This window comes from Schistocerca americana, chromosome 1, assembly GCF_021461395.2.
Source record: "Schistocerca americana isolate TAMUIC-IGC-003095 chromosome 1, iqSchAmer2.1, whole genome shotgun sequence".
Lineage (NCBI taxonomy): Eukaryota > Metazoa > Arthropoda > Insecta > Orthoptera > Acrididae > Schistocerca > Schistocerca americana.
The window spans coordinates 1004674047-1004692770 of record NC_060119.1 but is presented as its reverse complement, the minus strand read 5'-3'; positions in this window follow the sequence as shown (position 1 = coordinate 1004692770).

The following is an 18724-nucleotide window of genomic DNA, read 5'->3' as shown; positions in this document are numbered from 1 at the left end:
GAAATGTAAAGTACTGTCCAGCAAGAGAAGAGACCTAGACTAGTGATGTATCCCAACAAGTAGACCTCAGAGACAATTAATCGACGTGAGGAGAGCCTATCACTGTGTCTACCTACCGTACTGCCGTGATCATATGCATGGGTCTTGGTGCAATCTCAACACAGTACTACAGATGCTCCAGCACATCCTATTGCCGTTGCAACAACGTAGCAACAAAACCCGACGTTTAGCCCTATGTGATGTCAGTACTGTGGAATTTGTGAAGTGCTTCGAATATTTCTAACAATGTGATTTAGTGCCTCATTCTCAGCACAGTCGTGAACTTTGTGCAATGTGCACGCACAACTTGATGCCCCATGAACCTTGTTTTTTTTCTTAAATTTCTTTCTCTTGTGTTGTTTTTGTAATGTATGTTATACCTTGTATGTGTTTGTGTTTTACACTGCAATTCTTATTACAAATTACTGTATTGTTCTCCACACCATGTTTTTTGTATTTTGTATTTATTGTTGTGTGTATGCAAGCAGTGTTGCCTGAAGTCCACATAAACTGAAGCAGATACCACCACTGTCATTGTGAATGGACCATCAGTTCAGGGAACATTTTGTAAAGGCAACTTGATGCCCCATGAACCTTGTTTTTTTTTGTTAAATTTCTTTCTCTTGTGTTCTTTTTGTAATGTATGTTATACCTTGTATGTGTTTGTGTTTAACACTGCAATTCTTATTACAAATTACTGTATGGTTCTCCACACCATGTTTTTTTTTGTATTTTGTATTTATTGTTATGTGTATGCAAACAGTGTGCCTGAAGTCCACATAAACTTAAGCAGATACCACCACTGTCATTGTGAATGGACCATCAGTTCAGGGAACATTTTGTAAAGGTTATTCTTGCTGCAGGGAGACAGAATGAATCGGAGGTTGTAATTAGATTCTGAGAGCTCACAAAGAGATTGTTAACTTAAATAGTATCATGTGTGAGTGAGTTCAGGTTAGTTTAATGATTAAAATTGTTGTAACATCTTGGGCATTTAATTGCAGAGCACTCCAACTCTGATTGTAAAGAATAAATTGCTCCATATTTGGCTCACATGCCCGGGCCATATTTAGAGAGTGAATGTCTGTGTGAATCGGTGTTTGGAAGGGGCTCCCTGGGTATGGATGTGTGATGTGAGTGTTAGTGTTCCATATTAAGAAGGTGAAGTTGGCTACATCATAAATAATCCTCCCTCTATGAGCTGCGTTTTTCAGTTGCAGTGATTTTCTTTATAGAGTGCAGCATGTGCAGCCAGTTTGCGAGATTGTTCTTGGGCGATTGACTCACTACCTTGCTCCTAAGTGAGCCATCCGCTCACCAATTACAATCTAAAATGGCGTAGGGGCTATGAGAGGTGGCATGAGCCCCCTCTCATATTTCTATCTTACGATTTTCCTCTCTAATTGCATGCAGTGAAAAGTCGCTATTCCTTCACACGCGGACTTCCCACGCAGTGTCTCTCGTCACCCGGGTGGTCCGGTGACAGGCGGGCACCGCTGATCTGGAAAGGGTTAAGCCGACGAGTGAGAGGAAGTCGAGTGAATGCTTTGCAGATGCCGACATTGTCAAAAGACACGCCCGGAGGGGTCTGAAGTAGCGGCTGGGGTAGAGGTTCCATTACTTCGCAGAATCTTAACGAAAACACTTTCTGGCGGGACACCAGCGAGGCGTGGGAATGACTTGTGTACCCAGGCAGTTGTGGCGGGAAAATTCCCGCGCTTTCTGCAAAATAGCTCTGTGACGTAGCAAAATCAGCGCAGAAATTGGCGCCAAGAATCTCCATTGGTGGAATGGTAGTGCTCCGGCAATGGAGTGGAATTTTCCGCCGGTTTTCGAGTTGCTGATTGGAACGTTTAACCACAGCCACTGTCGTGGGGGCGGGAATGTTGTGTGTTCAGCCTGTACGGGTGCTCTAGGTAGTCGTCTCTCGCCTTTCTGTCGAGGACGTCGAAGCAACCAGCCATCGCCTCCGGTACGCCAGATCGTGTTCTGGCAGTTAAGAAGACAGTTTGGTAATGTATGTCCGCAGCACCGGCAGATAGGGATTTTCCTAGGTGATAAGCAGAGCACGCCTGTTCGTCTTTTTCTAACTTTGTTCCGTCTTGAGTAGCAGCAATTAATGTTGGGTTAGCTGTGTGTCTCTCTTAAGATTTGAGTGGCAAGGAATTGGCTCCACGTACCACTTCGTCATAAACCTCACAATCTAGTTTAGGGACAACTTCACCTTCACAGCGTTTGTTTGAGTATCCAATTTGAGCCAATTTGATGTAATATAAATGTTTGATGTGTTTTTGTTTATTATTTTGTGTTTAGTCTTAATAAATCATATTGTTATTTAGGACAGAACTTTCATTCTGTTAATCGGTAGAGCGACCCATCATTTCTCACTACGTTAATGAAACTGTCCTTTATTTAACTTATTTATCAAATTAAGTTATTGCAGGTGCCAAACTCTTTTCTACTCCACTTGCAGGGTTGATTACAGTCAGTTTGCGTATATTTTTTAATCCTTGTGCAACAGCAAAAGTCGGAGTTAGAATAGGGGGGGCTTAGAGCATCATTTACATATGTAGATTCTAGAATTTAGTGTTAAATACACTGCTAGCCCCGGCACCTCGCAATGTAACTGACACATTTGCATACTAAAAAGTAAGGAACATCGTTTTAATGAGCTAATGATCTGTTGCGTGTACATCTTTGTTACGTTCATTTTTAACATTGTCGTATTATATGTCTTACAATACACGAAAATTTACATGTCTCTGAATCACAGCATGAAATGTAGTTTAGCTCCCAAGTCTACCTGCATTTATAATTTGTTAATTGTTTGCTGTGAAAGTACTGCTAAATCAAGAACAGCCCATGTAATAAAACTGAGCTTTTAGTGTAAATGATTACTTCATATGTCCTTAAAAAATTTATAAGGATTTCGGATAGATTTGATAGTCGCCTTAGAGGAGCCGAGGGGCGCCTTTCTGTCACCAGGAGGCCGTCCTGGGTCTCCCTTTACCTGATGGTGATGATAAAACAGGAACGTATTGTTGTTTCCTTAGGAGAACAAGAGCTTATTGGACGAGATCGCCAAAAGAAATTTTATTGTAGGTAAACAGTTTCGGTAAGACTAAGTTACCATCCCTAGATATGTACTTAAATTACAAGAATCTCTACAAACTCTTTTACAAATAATGCAACATTAAGCCATAGGTGAGCCAGAGGACAACACACCTTTATAAAGGTTACTACAAACATCTTGTGCCAGCTCCACTCAAAACATTTCGACTGTAATGATATAACCCAAGTATCGTAAATATGGTATATAGTGTTTCTTAGCAGTATTTTGTCATGAATAAATCATCAGAAATATTTCATAAACAGAGTTGTTTTAAAATTACATATTTTACTTTAACTAATAGCATCTATTTACAGCAGCGATACCTGTTGTACTGGTGGTCAATTTGTCTCAAGCATTGGCTATTGTCAGTTAGCCTTATGGCGCCCTGGTAGGCATGACGTGTTGTGTTACGGGAACGATGTTTTGGCGAATTGTGTTGCCCACAGTGATTTTAATTTTGACGTGCCTATGCGTCGCTCATTTCATGTTTTATGATTCTGGAAATTCAATGAAGAGATTTTATGTGTAGCTGGCACAAAACGTTTGTAATAACCTTTATGTAAGTATGTTACCATTTAGTTGTTCTATGGGTTAATGTTGCATTATTTGTGCAACAGTCTGTAGAACGTCACGTAATTTTGTTACAGATCTGAAGATGGTAACCCAGTTTTAGGGAAACCCGTTATCTACATTACTGTTTTTATAGCGATTTTGGTTAAGTAAATCTTCACTATATACACTCCTGGAAATGGAAAAAAGAACACATTGACACCGGTGTGTCAGACCCACCATACTTGCTCCGGACACTGCGAGAGGGCTGTACAAGCAATGATCACACGCACGGCACAGCGGACACACCAGGAACCGCGGTGTTGGCCGTCGAATGGCGCTAGCTGCGCAGCATTTGTGCACCGCCGCCGTCAGTGTCAGCCAGTTTGCCGTGGCATACGGAGCTCCATCGCAGTCTTTAACACTGGTAGCATGCCGCGACAGCGTGGACGTGAACCGTATGTGCAGTTGACGGACTTTGAGCGAGGGCGTATAGTGGGCATGCGGGAGGCCGGGTGGACGTACCGCCGAATTGCTCAACACGTGGGGCGTGAGGTCTCCACAGTACATCGATGTTGTCGCCAGTGGTCGGCGGAAGGTGCACGTGCCCGTCAACCTGGGACCGGACCGGAGCGACGCACGGATGCACGCCAAGACCGTAGGATCCTACGCAGTGCCGTAGGGGACCGCACCGCCACTTCCCAGCAAATTAGGGACACTGTTGCTCCTGGGGTACCGGCGAGGACCATTCGCAACCGTCTCCATGAAGCTGGGCTACGGTCCCGCACACCGTTAGGCCGTCTTCCGCTCACGCCCCAACATCGTGTAGCCCGCCTCCAGTGGTGTCGCGACAGGCGTGAATGGAGGGACGAATGGAGACGTGTCGTCTTCAGCGATGAGAGTCGCTTCTGCCTTGGTGCCAATGATGGTCGTATGCCTGTTTGGCGCCGTGCAGGTGAGCGCCACAATCAGGACTGCATACGACCGAGGCACACAGGGCCAACACCCGGCATCATGGTGTGGGGAGCGATCTCCTACACTGGCCGTACACCACTGGTGATCGTCGAGGGGACACTGAATAGTGCACGGTACATCCAAACCGTCATCGAACCCATCGTTCTACCATTCCTAGACCGGCAAGGGAACTTGCTGTTCCAACAGGACAATGCACGTCCGCATGTATCCGGTGCCACCCAACGTGCTCTAGAAGGTGTAAGTCAACTACCCTGGCCAGCAAGATCTCCGGATCTGTCCCCCATTGAGCATGTTTGGGACTGGATGAAGCGTCGTCTCACGCGGTCTGCACGTCCAGCACGAACGCTGGTCCAACTGAGGCGCCAGGTGGAAATGGCATGGCAAGCCGTTCCACAGGACTACATCCAGCATCTCTACGATCGTCTCCATGGGAGAATAGCAGCCTGCTTTGCTGCGAAAGGTGGATATACACTGTACTAGTGCCGACATTGTGCATGCTCTGTTGCCTGTGTCTATGTGCCTGTGGTTCTGTCAGTGTGATCATGTGATGTATCTGACCCCAGGAATGTGTCAATAAAGTTTCCCCTTCCTGGGACAATGAATTCACGGTGTTCTTATTTCAATTTCCAGGAGTGTATATAGCCCCTTCGAGCTCAACATGAGTACACTAACGTTATGTGGTGCTGATGTCTTTGTATTAATAACTGGGTAGAGTATAGTAATAACAGCCTAAGAGTTTTTGTAGATGCTGCAATTGACTATAATGAAGTACTACTAAAAGAAATTAACAATTATTCTGCTCATTGTGATATGGCCATATCGGTGCTTAGCAGCAGCGCACCGCTGATACAGAGATTTTAGTTTCCTGCCGGCTGGTGTGCGCACACTCCCCTGCTAAAACTTCTGAAGGCGTCGCGGATCAGGAAAGAGGTCGGTCGCAGGACACAGAATGCGTTGATCTTAAGCTCGACAGTAGACATTTTGGTGTCATTAAGACCACGTGGTGGACCGCTGGGCTACTGTTGTCAAGGAGGCAGCGTTTCTGGAATGGACTGACGGTGCGTCGAGTAGCTTGTGGATGGACAGATCTCGACGTTGCCATCTCCTGAGTGAAGTGACAAGCAGTGCCAGTGGACATGTACACTGGACTTCGTTCTCATTTCGGTGTGCCTATTCGTTCCGTCTGTTTGGGCTAGCGCTCCTTTGGTTACTCACCGTAACTACATATATATATATATATATATATATATATATATATATATATATATATGTTTGATTATTCCTGATGATTCTGCAGGATTCCATGCTTGAGTTCGTGTGATTTTTAAAAAGGCGGCTGGAGTGACTTGTTTGCAAGTTGCAACTATTGGAGGCAGTTATTTGTGGCCTAAGGTAACCGTGTTGGGGTGATTTCAGGGAACATTAAAGTTGCATAGTCTTTAATTGTGTCTTTCGTCAATTGTAAAAGCTTGTGAAAATTGGTTGGCGCTAAGGTTGGGCACGATGCAAGGTTGTGAGGGAACAGGCAAGGTTTAAGACCTGCCGTCGTATGTACCGGTGGGGAACCTGTGGCCCGTCAGTGCTGCGAAAACTTACCTTAAGGCTGCTTCAACCACTTGTACAGCTCCAGGACAGCTCCTATCAACTTAAAGCGACATGTTGGTAAACCCCATTCTCAACAATTTCTGATTTCTATGTCATTCTTACAGTTGTACTGAACACACAGTTTGTTAAATTTGTTTCTGACCTGGAGAGTTACGCTGGGCGATACCTTTTAAAATTCATTACTTTAATTGCCCGTGATTTACTTGTTAAACGTAATTGGTACTTTCTACCAGCTTTGGTTATTTTCTTAAAATAGGGCAATGCCGGATGCATAGCCTCTTCATTGCTTATTTTATACCAGATTAAGAGGTTTTGAGGTGCTGTATGATTTAAAAATGCTAGGGGTTATTAATTCTGTTTATTTCTCTGTACTGGTATGTTTAACTGTATAAACAACTTCGAAAAGGAGCAGTGACCGAGGACCGGGTTAAGTTCAGCTAAGAGCTACCTGCACTCGCTCTGATGACCAGTTTATGGTTAATAGTATTTTTGCGTTTCCTTTTGGTGTACTTGACTATGCAAATAATCTTCGCAAAAGGGGCAATACCCGGAGAGTGGTTTAAATTCAATCGGGAGCTACACTTACTCCGTGGCTGAATTTGAAAGTTAATAGTATCTGCTAAGATGTTTAAGTTTAATTGATGTTCTTTTCTTAAGTATAATGATGTTTTAAAATGTTTTTGATCAACTGAAGTTTAGCTAAGGATTTAAGTTTTAATGGAACTAATTATCAGAGTTTGTTAAAGATTGTGTTAATGCAGTACCTCCCAAGTTGAAAAATATTTGCTGTGTACTTGTGACCTGCCAATAATGTATCAAAGGGGCTTAAGCCCTGTGTCTAACAGTATCTCACTGGTGTTGCATTCGTGCCGATGTGTGCCTACTTGAGACAAAAGAGTTGCTAAATAAACACAGTATCAAGGTGCTCAGAGGCTGTCCACTTCCGAACATTGCATTCAAATCTGATTTGCTCCAAAGGTTGCCTTAGGTTCTCTATTGTGGTCCTGAAGGTTTCAAAATATTGATGTGATTTCAGATTGATGGCAAAATTGTTAACTTATTTCAAATCTTAATAAATGTTAGACTGTTTACTTCACAAAGCAAAGGAAACTTTTATTCCATGACTACAACGTCGGTGAGCCAAAGCTGTGAACTTGGCAAAAGGCTGTACAGTCGTAATAGTATTCTATAACTGTAACATCAGTGACAGCAGTAGTAAATTCATACAAATACCTGGGTGTAACAGGTTGTATTGAGATTTTGTGGAATGATGACACAGACTCAGTTATATATATGGCAGTAGGTAGACTTCGGTTCATTCATAGGATACAGGGCAAATGAAACACGTCTACGAAGAAGACGTCTTCCAAAACCTGACGATGTCCAAACTAGAACATTATTCAAGTATATGACAAATACCAAATAACACTAACTGTGGATAGTGAACGTATACAAAAAGGACAGGACATATGGTTACAAGTTTATTTTGCGTAGGGGAATGTGTGGAGGAGATGATTATAAACCCGAATTGGCAAACGAAGATAGACCATCCCGCGAAAGACAGCTTAAAATTTTCAAGAATCAGTGCTGTGTGATGAATGAATATACTCCTCTGTCTCTTCCGTAGAGATCGCGAAGACAAGATTAGACTAAGCCTGCAGCGGAATTTAAACAGACATTGTTCCTGAGCTCCATGCGCTGTTGGAAAGGGAAGAAACCCTACCATATGGTGAGTACCCTCCTGTAGGGTATCAAGATACCCTCTGTCGTACACAGGAAATTAACGTAAACACGACGAAAACCCTAAGATTCAAAATAGCAAGTGACGTATTTACGCTGGATTTTCCAAATAAAAGTGTAGTGTCATAAATACCCCGTGTAAGGGACCCAGTACGGTGAAGTTGGTTTGTCAACAGTTCATAAAACAGCCAGCGGAAGAGGACCGCGAGCTTTAATTCCACGGCCCGCTTGGAGGCAGCGGAGCATTTGCTTGTGCAGCGGCGGCGGCTGTGCCTCATCTGCATAAGGGCTCGCTGCGAGAACTTCACGAGCTGCGGGATCCTGCGCCCTTAACGACGTTACGATTGTTTCAGTCGCGCTACTCGAGGAAACATTCCCGCAGAACGAGAGGGCCGCGAGCGCGCATATCCTTAGCGTCTGAAGAAGCCAGTTGGTGTCCGTCTGGGAATAAAGTCCACATTATCTCTGCTCCAATTAACATTATAACTGTGTACAGTAGTAGTGTTGAAATGCTTCTGCGAGAACGTCTTTACTTCCTGTGCCAACGCGCGGCAGATACCACCCACGACAACCAAGGATAGCGTAAAATGAGCACCAGCAAAAAGACAGTACCTAGATCTCACTAAGCTCACTCCTAACAATGCAGCGAGAAGCTAATCGGGCCCACTGTATTTTAATGAATAGCTAGACTGGTACCACAATTAAGACAGTGAAAACGTCATAATTTTTAGTTGAAAATCCAGCCGGCATTCGAAAATTTCTATTCTAAAAAGAAATGTAAGTTACAGAACACTTTTATAATGACGCTCACTTAAATAAAAATTACGACTACAATAAACAATGCTGTATCCAGGGTATCTGCTGGTCAGAGCAAACGTCCATTTTGCGCCTTTTTCTCCTCTTCCTCTTGTTGTTCCATAAATTCCGTCGCTGCTTAGCCAGTTTTTTAGTTTATTGACGCAAACACGACATTAAAATGAAGTAATATATATGTATATATATATAAAAAATTCTTTTTATCTAATATAATTGAAAACGTGGGATAATACACATGCCAAAGTTGAATTGCTGTTTCTTTGCCAGTCAACAAAGGAAGTAGGTTACAGTACACTTGTTCACTCACTCCTTGAATACTGCTCACCGGTGTGGGATCCGTACCGGACAGGGTCGATAGAAGAGATAGAGCAGATCCAACGGAGAGCAGCGCGCTTCGTTACAGGATCATTTAGTAATCGCGAGAGCGTTACGGAGAGGTACTCAAGGTATCCTCCGCCACACACCGTCAGATGGCTTGCGGTATATGGATGTAGATGTAGATGTAGACGAAACAAACAAAACAACAATCTGAAAATGTTAATTTTTACACTTGTGTTGCGCTGACTCTTTGGCGTAACTGTAGTGATTCCATCTAGTAGCCGTAAACAAGAAACGCCCGTCTCCATACCAAGGTAAATTTGATCAACACAGTTCAGTACGATTATCATCCTTTCAAATACCGCTGCCGCTTCCCCATTTAGCGCACTCCAATCCATTTCCATCTCCTCCTCCTCTTCCTTACCTTTCTTCTTCTCCTTCTCCCTCTTCTCCTTCTTCTTCTTCTTCTTCTCATTCTTACTCAGTCTTCTACCGCTTCATCCCTCTACCACCTTCTCCCCCTTTTTCCTTCAAGCTTTCTCATTTTTGTTCGTTCTCACAAAAGTGTACCCTCAAGTAAGCGGCGCCCTGACTAAGCGTCAGAACTACCACATCCCAGTTGTACCGCTGAAAATGAGTTCGTTACTGTAAAGCGACACAAAAAAAACTTACTTACCTGGTGGACCACGCATCCCGTTCTCCGGTGACGTTATTTAATGACAGATACCACATACGCCGAGAGATTTGCGTAAGCAGAACAGTAAAGGAGACTGTACGCCAACAGAGAGGACACCTTGCTGAAAGTAAGACCAACGTTTAAAAACAAATGTTTTACAGCTTTAACTGGTTCTATAGCTCGCGGCTAGAAAACGTGGTTGCTGTAGGAGGGGTGGCGGGTCCGATTTCAGGGCTCGAGAAAGGTGTCTGTGAGGAAGAATGATGGTCCCTGACCAAAGCAATAAGCACAATGGCCAAATTACATTAATTATCTGTTTCAACATCAACATTTGGCAGCTAATTTATTAACAACACATAATGCACCAATTCATACTTTACAATTGGTAGTATTACATAAATGCTATCATATATATGATTACAATGAAGAACAATGAATATAATAAATATCATAGACGATGTTCCTTTAAACCTAAGCGTGCCAGATAATTATTATTGCATTATTCGTAGTACAAGTGATCGAATGCATGTCCACCTTGTTGGATACGTTGATGTATGCATCTCTCGGTGGTACCTCTTGACATTTCTGCAGATACTGAAGGGCTAGCATGACGTATTCGTTCTTTTAACATATCTGAGTTTTCCGGTTCCATTCCATAATCCCTGGCTTTGATATAACACCATAAGATAAAATCCAAGGGTGTTAAATCAGGCCATATCACTGACCATCGAATGCAACCACCTCGACCTATCCACCGGATGGGGTCACACATTCTTGGGATACTCCCTAACCCCTCTACAACAATAGGGTGGTGCACAATCGTGCTGAAACCAGTGCCTCACAGCTAACTGAAGTGGGATGTCTTCTAGCAGATGCCCAGGAACCAACTCATTCTGTAGAAACTGCAGATACAACCGACGAGTTAGTCTGTGAGCCAAGCAAACTGGTCCAGTGAAGTGGTCTCCTAGAATGCCGCACCTTGCGTTAACACCCCAGCGCGCTCGCATGTGATGTGGGCGTAACCAGTGAGGATTTTCAGAAACCCAGTAATGTAAAAAAAAAAAAATGTTTCAAATGGCTCTGAGCACTATGGGAATTAACTTCTAAGGTCATCAGTCCCCTAGAACTTAGAACTACTTAAACCTAACTAACCTAAGAACATCACACACATACATCACATACATCCGTGCCCGAGGCAGGATTCGAATCTGCGACCGTAGCGGTCGCGCAGTTCCAGACTGTAGCGCCTAGAACTGCTCGGCCACCCCGGTCGGCCCAGTAATGTAGATTGTCTCCATTGACAGCGGCGTTATTGGAGGAATAGCGTTCACCTCCCAGTAAAATCTGCCTGATGAAATCCAGATTTACGACTACTTTACTTACTGCAGAACGATTCCCGATTTTGGAAGTCGTTTCCATATAGCTGTTGGTGTAGGTGCAGCTTAAATGGATGCCATTTTCATTCCTCCAGAAACCTTTGTACCGAAGATATCGATAGCCCCAGGACCGATGCAGCTCTTATTTGTCCTAATTACGATGAGAAATGGGTAATACTGGGCGAGATCCAATGACTTTCATAATATTGACAATAATGACCGTAACATCTTTATTATTATTATTATAGGTACAAATAATACTGCAACCTAAATGCAATAGCATGGTAACACTTTCGTTTATACCACTTTGTCGCATGCGTTATTGTCATACTAGCCTTGGTTGTTTGCTAACAGGATATCTTAAACCGTGTGAGCCGATAGTGTTTCCTGATCCGGAGCGAAAACGTATTTCTTCTATGCTGTGTCTGGACACACCCCCCACCCCATTGTCAGTCAGTACCTAGATGGTTGGCTTTTTTGGTTTTAGTCGACCTCCCAGCCAAATGTCTTCCAACACCAGATGAGTACCTTTCTCTTGTAATATGGCAGGGTGCCAGTTTCGAGATAACTTCGGTCTGTGCCAGAGGAAATGTGCCTTGGAAGGCCGGTCTTCTCTTGGTATCCTTTCTTGGCCAACTGTTTGGTGCAGTCTTGTGCTCCTTTCGTATAAGCCTTCTGGTGCACCTCCTGTGAGGAGGCAATTCAAACTCATGGTTACTCAACTAAGGCAGTTATTCATTGAAGGCCTGCCTGTTTTCTATTTGCTAATTTTGCTTAACCCTCCTGTTCTGTTCGGGTCTATACGACCCAAATTGGCTACAATTTTTGTGCCTTATTATCTAATATCAAAATAACTTTATGAAATTTGGTGACTGTCTCAAAATGCAAGGGCAGTACGTGGTTAAAAAGTCTTAAAATATTTTAAGTGAGCTGCTCATAAGGCCTTAAGAATTACATATATAATGTTCAGATCCGTGTGACCCGACATTAATATAATTAAAGTCAAATACTTTCCGGTTGTCTTATATTTTATAGCAATAATGACTTTCATTGTTCATATTTATTCTCAGAATTCAACAACTCAACAATGGACTTGTCATTACCAGTTGTGAACTGTTCGAATTGTCCATTGTTTCTGCTCAATTTGTTTTCTTTATCGTTTGTGATCAGTCTAAATTGTGACATCATTGCAGTTACATCATTGACTGAGGCTGAGTTGAAAGAGTTAGTAAATAACTCAACAGGCGAACGATCACTTTCCGGGTTCGAAGATCATGTCAGTAATGCATCTGAAAGCGAGTGTTCTAATGACATCGACGACATTCCACGTCCTGTTTAAAGTAGTGCACAGACTTATATTTCTAAAAATGGGAACATAGAATGATAGCTGCAACCACCAGCACAACACGGCCGCCTACCTGCCTCAAATGTCGTCAGGAGTACCTTGGGAGTTACCAGGCAAGCAAGCTGCAGAATTAGTGATGTAAAAAGTTCATTTGAGGTATTATTTTCTACAGCGCTTCAGAATGAAATAAAAGAGATGTCAAATATTGAAGGGCCACGAATTCATTGTGAACTATGGACGATGTAGTGTGTATAATAATTATGTATAATAATTATGAGTTTTTTTGGTTGTCAAAGCAGAGATCCGCCAGAAAAACACGCTTAAGGTTAAGCGCACATTGTAGAGACTTCGAGACGTTAAGCTACAATAATCGGAAGAGGCGGAAGTAGAACCAGGAGGCCACTGACCAGCAGAGTTTCCGCAGCACCAGTCAGCACTTCGACAGATCAACGACAGAGCAGATGGACAATGCTTCCAAGGAGAACAACGACCAGTGTAGTTCGCACATCAGCGGTCAACGCTCCAGGAACTGTCATCATACTGAAATCATGTGTGTGACCTACCTAGCGATGCGGAGGAGGACGACAGGGCAATGCCAGGCCACGCCAGCATAGAAGTAAAACAAGGAAATCTGGCACGTGTGTCGACATTGGTCATGTTTCTGCCCAACGTGAGAAGCGTAGATCTACGACCGGAATGTCATTCACCACCCTAGAGACTTCGCGGAATTGGCGAAAACACCAAATAAATACCTCAGACAAATGGGCATGAGGGGGTGCTTTGGAAAGAGAATTAAGAGACGAAGAAACATCGCCTGGACAGACGGACAGATGATTAGTCAGTGGACGTCATACTTCGCTGTAACCTCTTAGCCGCTACACTGTGTGACAGAAGAACATGTCGGTACCGCGCCGGTAGGTCAACGCAGAAGATGCCAACCCAGATCTTACCAGAAAGAAGTTTGTGTGATACTTACCCAGGTGGTTGGTAAGGACGAAGGGACTGCAGCCTCACCAAATGGGTCACTTAGAGGTGGATAAACTCTGCCAGAAGACGGCGAACATGAGAATCGCTGGCTCGATTCCGGAACGGAGCATTCCGCGCCACGCCGTAGCCGTTTGTTAATAACGCAACGAGCAAATCCACAAGGAGAAGCCCATACCGCCTCCGCAGCTGGTCATGGGTACGGTATTGAATGGAAGAATAGGCTGTCTGGCGCTCCGCTGCAACACGAGCCGTCGCCGCATCAGCGGTGACTGGAATCTGCACGCTACGACTCCGCAACGTACTGCTGCCACGAGGAATTGACCGAGTTAAAAGACAATATATTACTCTGCTTGTTTAAAGGGTCTGATAGTGGAACTTTCACTCACACATTACCCGCTAAGACAAGGATAGAATCCATTTCACTGCCCACAAAGTGTCGCTTTCCCTCCCGCCGTCGCCGGCCAGGGTGGCCGAGCGGTTCTAGGCGCTACAGTCTGAAACCGCGCGACCGCTACGGTCGCAGGTTCGAATCCTGCCTCGGGCATGGATGTGTGTGATGTCCTTAGGTCAGTTAGGTTTAAGTAGTTCTAAGTTCTAGGGGACTGATGACCTTAGAAGTTACGTCCCATAGTGCTCAGAGCCATTTGAACCCTCCCGCCGTCCTTGACCAAGTATTGACCTTAGCTCCACTCTGTCACTGACGCTCAGTATCTACTGTCACAAAACCCCGACTCTTACAACAAACATTGATGATTCCATTTCTCACGCATACTCAGGATTCCTATTCCTTGTGTGTGTATATCGCTCACATGGGGAATCTACAAAGAGGTTTTAGGATAAGGATTGTTTTGTATTGTATACAGTGTGGTCCATTGAGGGTAACCGGGCCCAAATATCTCACGAAATAAACGTCAAACGAAAAAACTACAAAGAACGAAACTTGTCTAGCTTGAAGGGGGAAACCAGATGGCGCTGTGGTTGGCCCGTTAGATGGCGCAGACATGGGTCAAATGGATATCAGCTGCGTTTTTATAAAATAGGAATCCTCATTTTATTACATATTCGTGTAGTACGTAAAGAAATATGAATGTTTTAGTTGGACTACTTTTTTCGCCTTGTGATATATGGCGCTGTAATAGTCACAAACGTATAAGTACGTGGTATCACGTAACATTCCGCCAGTCCGGATGGTATTTGGTTCGTGATACATTACCCGTGTTAAAATGCACCGTTTACCACTTGCGAAAAGGTCGATATCGTGTTGATGTATGGCTATTGTGATCAAAATGCCCAACAGGCATGTGCTATGTACGCTGCTCGGTATCCTGGACGACATCATCCAAGTGTCCGGGACCTTTCGTCGGATAGTTACGGTATTTACAGAAACAGAAAGTGTTCAGCCACATGTGAAACGTCAACCACGACCTGCAACAAATGATGATGCCCAAGTAGGTGTATTAGCTGCTGTCGCGGCTAATCCGCACATCAGTAGCAGACAAACTGCGCGAGAATCGGGAATCTCAAAAACGTCGGTGCTACCTCAACATCGATTGCACCCGTACTATATTCTTATGCACCAGGAATTGCATGGCGACAACTTTGAACGTCGTGTACGTTTCTGCCACTGGGCACAAGAGAAATTACGGGACGATGACAGATTTTTTGCACGTGTTCTATTTAGCGGCGAAGCGTCATTCACCAACACCGGTAATGTAAACCGGCATAATATGCACTATTGGGCAACCGAAAATCTACGATGGCTGCGACAAGTGGAATATCAGCGACTTCGGCGGGTTAATGTTTGGTGCGGCATTATGGGAGGAAGGATAATTGGCCCCCATTTTATCGATGGCAATCTAAATGGTGCAATGTATGATGATTTCCTACGTAATGTTCTACCGATGTTACTACAAGATGTTTCACTGCATGACAAAATGGCGATGTACTTCCAACATGATGGATGTCCGGCACATAGCTCGCGTGTGGTTGAAGCGGTAATGAATAGCATATTTCATTACAGGTGGGTTAGTCGTCGAAGCACGATGGCCTGCATGTTCACCGGATCTGACGTCCCCGGATTTCTTTCTGTGGGGAAAATTGAAGGATATTTGCTATCGTGATCCACCGACAACGCCTGACAACATGTGTCAGCGCATTGTCAATGCATGTGCGAACATTACGGAAGGCGAACTACTCGCTGTGGAGAGGAGTATTGCCAAATGCATTGAGGTTGACGGACATCATTTTGAGCATTTATTGCATTAATGTGGTATTTACCGGTTATCACGCTGTAACAGCATGCGTTCTCAGAAATGATTAGTTCACAAAGGTACATGTATCACATTGGAACAACCGAAATAAAATGTTCAAACGTACCTACGTTCTGTATTTTATTTTAATAAACCAACCTGTTACCAACTGTTCGTCTAAAATGGTGAGCCATATGTTTGTGACTATTACAGCGCCATCTATCACAAAGCGAAAAATGTGGTCCAAGTAAAACATTCATATTTCTTCACGTACTACACGAATATGTAATATTCCGTTTGACCTATGGCAGCTCCATCTAGCGGGCCAACCATAGCGCCATCTGGTTTCCCCCTTCAAGCTAGACAAGTTTCGTTCTTTGTAGTTTTTTTTTCCTTTAACGCTTATTTAGTGAGATATTGGGCCCGGTCACGATCAATGGACCACCCTGTATATTGTTTGTTAACCGGGGGCCTAGAAACGACGGAGAGGCCCCGACGCCGCCGCAGCCGCAGGCGCAGTGGTCCACAACTCCACGACAACAACCGCAGTCCACTAGTCCACTTCACCCCACACCGAACCACTCTTTTAGGGTTATTGTGCGTGTGCGCCTACACCCCCCCCCCCCCCCCCACCACCACCCCCAGAGAAAGTTTCACACGAGACGAGTGTAGCACCTATGTTTGCGTGGTAATGGTGGTGAAGGCGTACGTGGAGAACTAGTTTGCGTAGCAATCGCCGACATAGTGTAGATGAGGCGGAATAAGTGGAACCAGTCCGCATTCGCCGAGGCAGTTGGAAAACCGCCTAAAAACCGTCCACAGACTGGCTGGCTCACCGGACCTCGACACAAGTCCGCCGAGAGAATTCGTGTCGGGGACCAAGCGCTCCTTCCCAATCCGGAAAGCCGTGCGCTAGACTGCATGGCTAACTGGGCGGGCTAAGGTAAGGATAATTATGTATTTCAAGGATACTGGACGGAACATATTTCGAGCAACCATGTCGCTAGAAAAATTGTGTAAAATATTGCGCGTCTTGCGATTGCGTAAGAAATCCACAAGTGAGGAAAGACGACATACTCGCCACAATTCACAGTATCTGGGAGAAGTGGTTAGAAGTCCTTCCTAAGTCCAATAATCCAGGGGAAAATGTGACTGTTGACGAGCAGCTGGTAGCAGTTAGGGACCGCTGTCCATTCAAGCAGCGCATCCCAAGTAAACCGGCAAAAAAAGGAATCAATATAAGAACTCTGTGTGACAGGAAATCTTCATATTTACTGAAAGCCCAAATTTATACAGGAAAGGAGAATGGAGCGGCAACAGCAAAATAATTAGGGAATGGGAGTAGTTGCTGATCTTACCACTGATTTCCAAGGTCAGAATGTAACATGTGACAACTTTTTTATGTCAAACAAGTTTACACAGCTACTCCTGAAAAGGTAACAGACAATCTTAGGAGCCATAAGTAAAAATAAGAGAGAGCTTCTGCAAACCATGACCAACAAGGAGGTTCACAGATCTTCATTTTACTTCGCAATTGACATTACGGTGGTCAATTATATTCCTAAGAGAATGTTGTACTAATGAGCACTCTTCACCATGGTGGGGATATACGTCACAGGGCGGTTAAGGAACCAAAAATGATTTTAGATTATAATTCAACCAACGAGGCTGTAGGCACACTCGATCAGCTAACAGGAAAATATACTTGAAAATGGAAAATCAATAGATGGCCCATAATAGTTTTCTACAAAGTCTTGATGTCGCTGCTTATAATGCATGTGTCTTGTGGATTTCGATTGACCCTAACTGGAATGCAAGCAGAATATTTTCTGAGGAACTCGGAACGTTACTGACTGCGGAACGCACTGCATTAAGGAAGCATTTCCAAGAACGGAAGAATCTTTGACAACGGTCAGGAGCATCCAAGATCCCGAAGGAGAGGTATATGTGGCTAAATCAGCAACAGCATGAAACTCCACTAAACGTGGCCGGCCGGAGTGGCCGAGCGGCTCTAGGCGCTTCAATCTGGAACCGCGCGACCACTACGGTCGCAGGTTCGAATCCTGCCTCGGGCATGGATGTGTGTGACGTCCTTAGGTTAGTTAGGTTTAAGTAGTTCTAAGTTCTAGGGGATTGATGACCTCAGAAGTTAAGTCCCATAGTGCTCAGGGCCATTTGAACCAATCTACTAAACGTCATGCTGTAAGTTCTGTCCTCCAAGCAATGACTGTAAAACGAACATGTTCTGTGGAAAGTGTGATAAACACGTATGCAAAACACATGCCACCTACTTGTGTCCAAACTGCCATGAGTAAGAAGAAACGAAAGTGATCTGGACATATGGACAGATGATTGTTGAGAATTACTTTTTGGTGAAAATGTCTGTTGTTTCTAATACAACCTGCATTATTACTAAAATAATAAATTTATCTTAGTGAAGTTCTGTGTTGTATTATTATTATTATCGTTGTGATCATTAACCACATACTGTAATACAACTACAATGTCGATGGCTTATACACTACTGGCCATTAAAATTGCTACACCAAGAAGACATGCAGATGATAAACGGGTATTCATTGGACAAATATATTATACTAGAATTGACATGTGGTTACATTTTCACGCAATTTGGGTGCATAGACCCTGAGAAATCAGTACCCAGAACAACCACAACACAACGGCTTTAATACGTCTGGACATTGAGTCAAACAGAGCTTGGATGGCGCGTACAGGCACAGCAGTCCATGCAGCTTCAACACGATACTACAGTTCATCAAGAGTAGTGACTGGCGTATTGTTACGAGCCAGTTGCTCGGCCACCACTGACCAGACGTTTTCATTTGGTGAGAGATCTGGAGAATGTGCTGGCAAGGACAACAGTCTAACATTTTATGTATCCAGAAAGGCTCGTACAGGACCTGCAACATGAGTGCG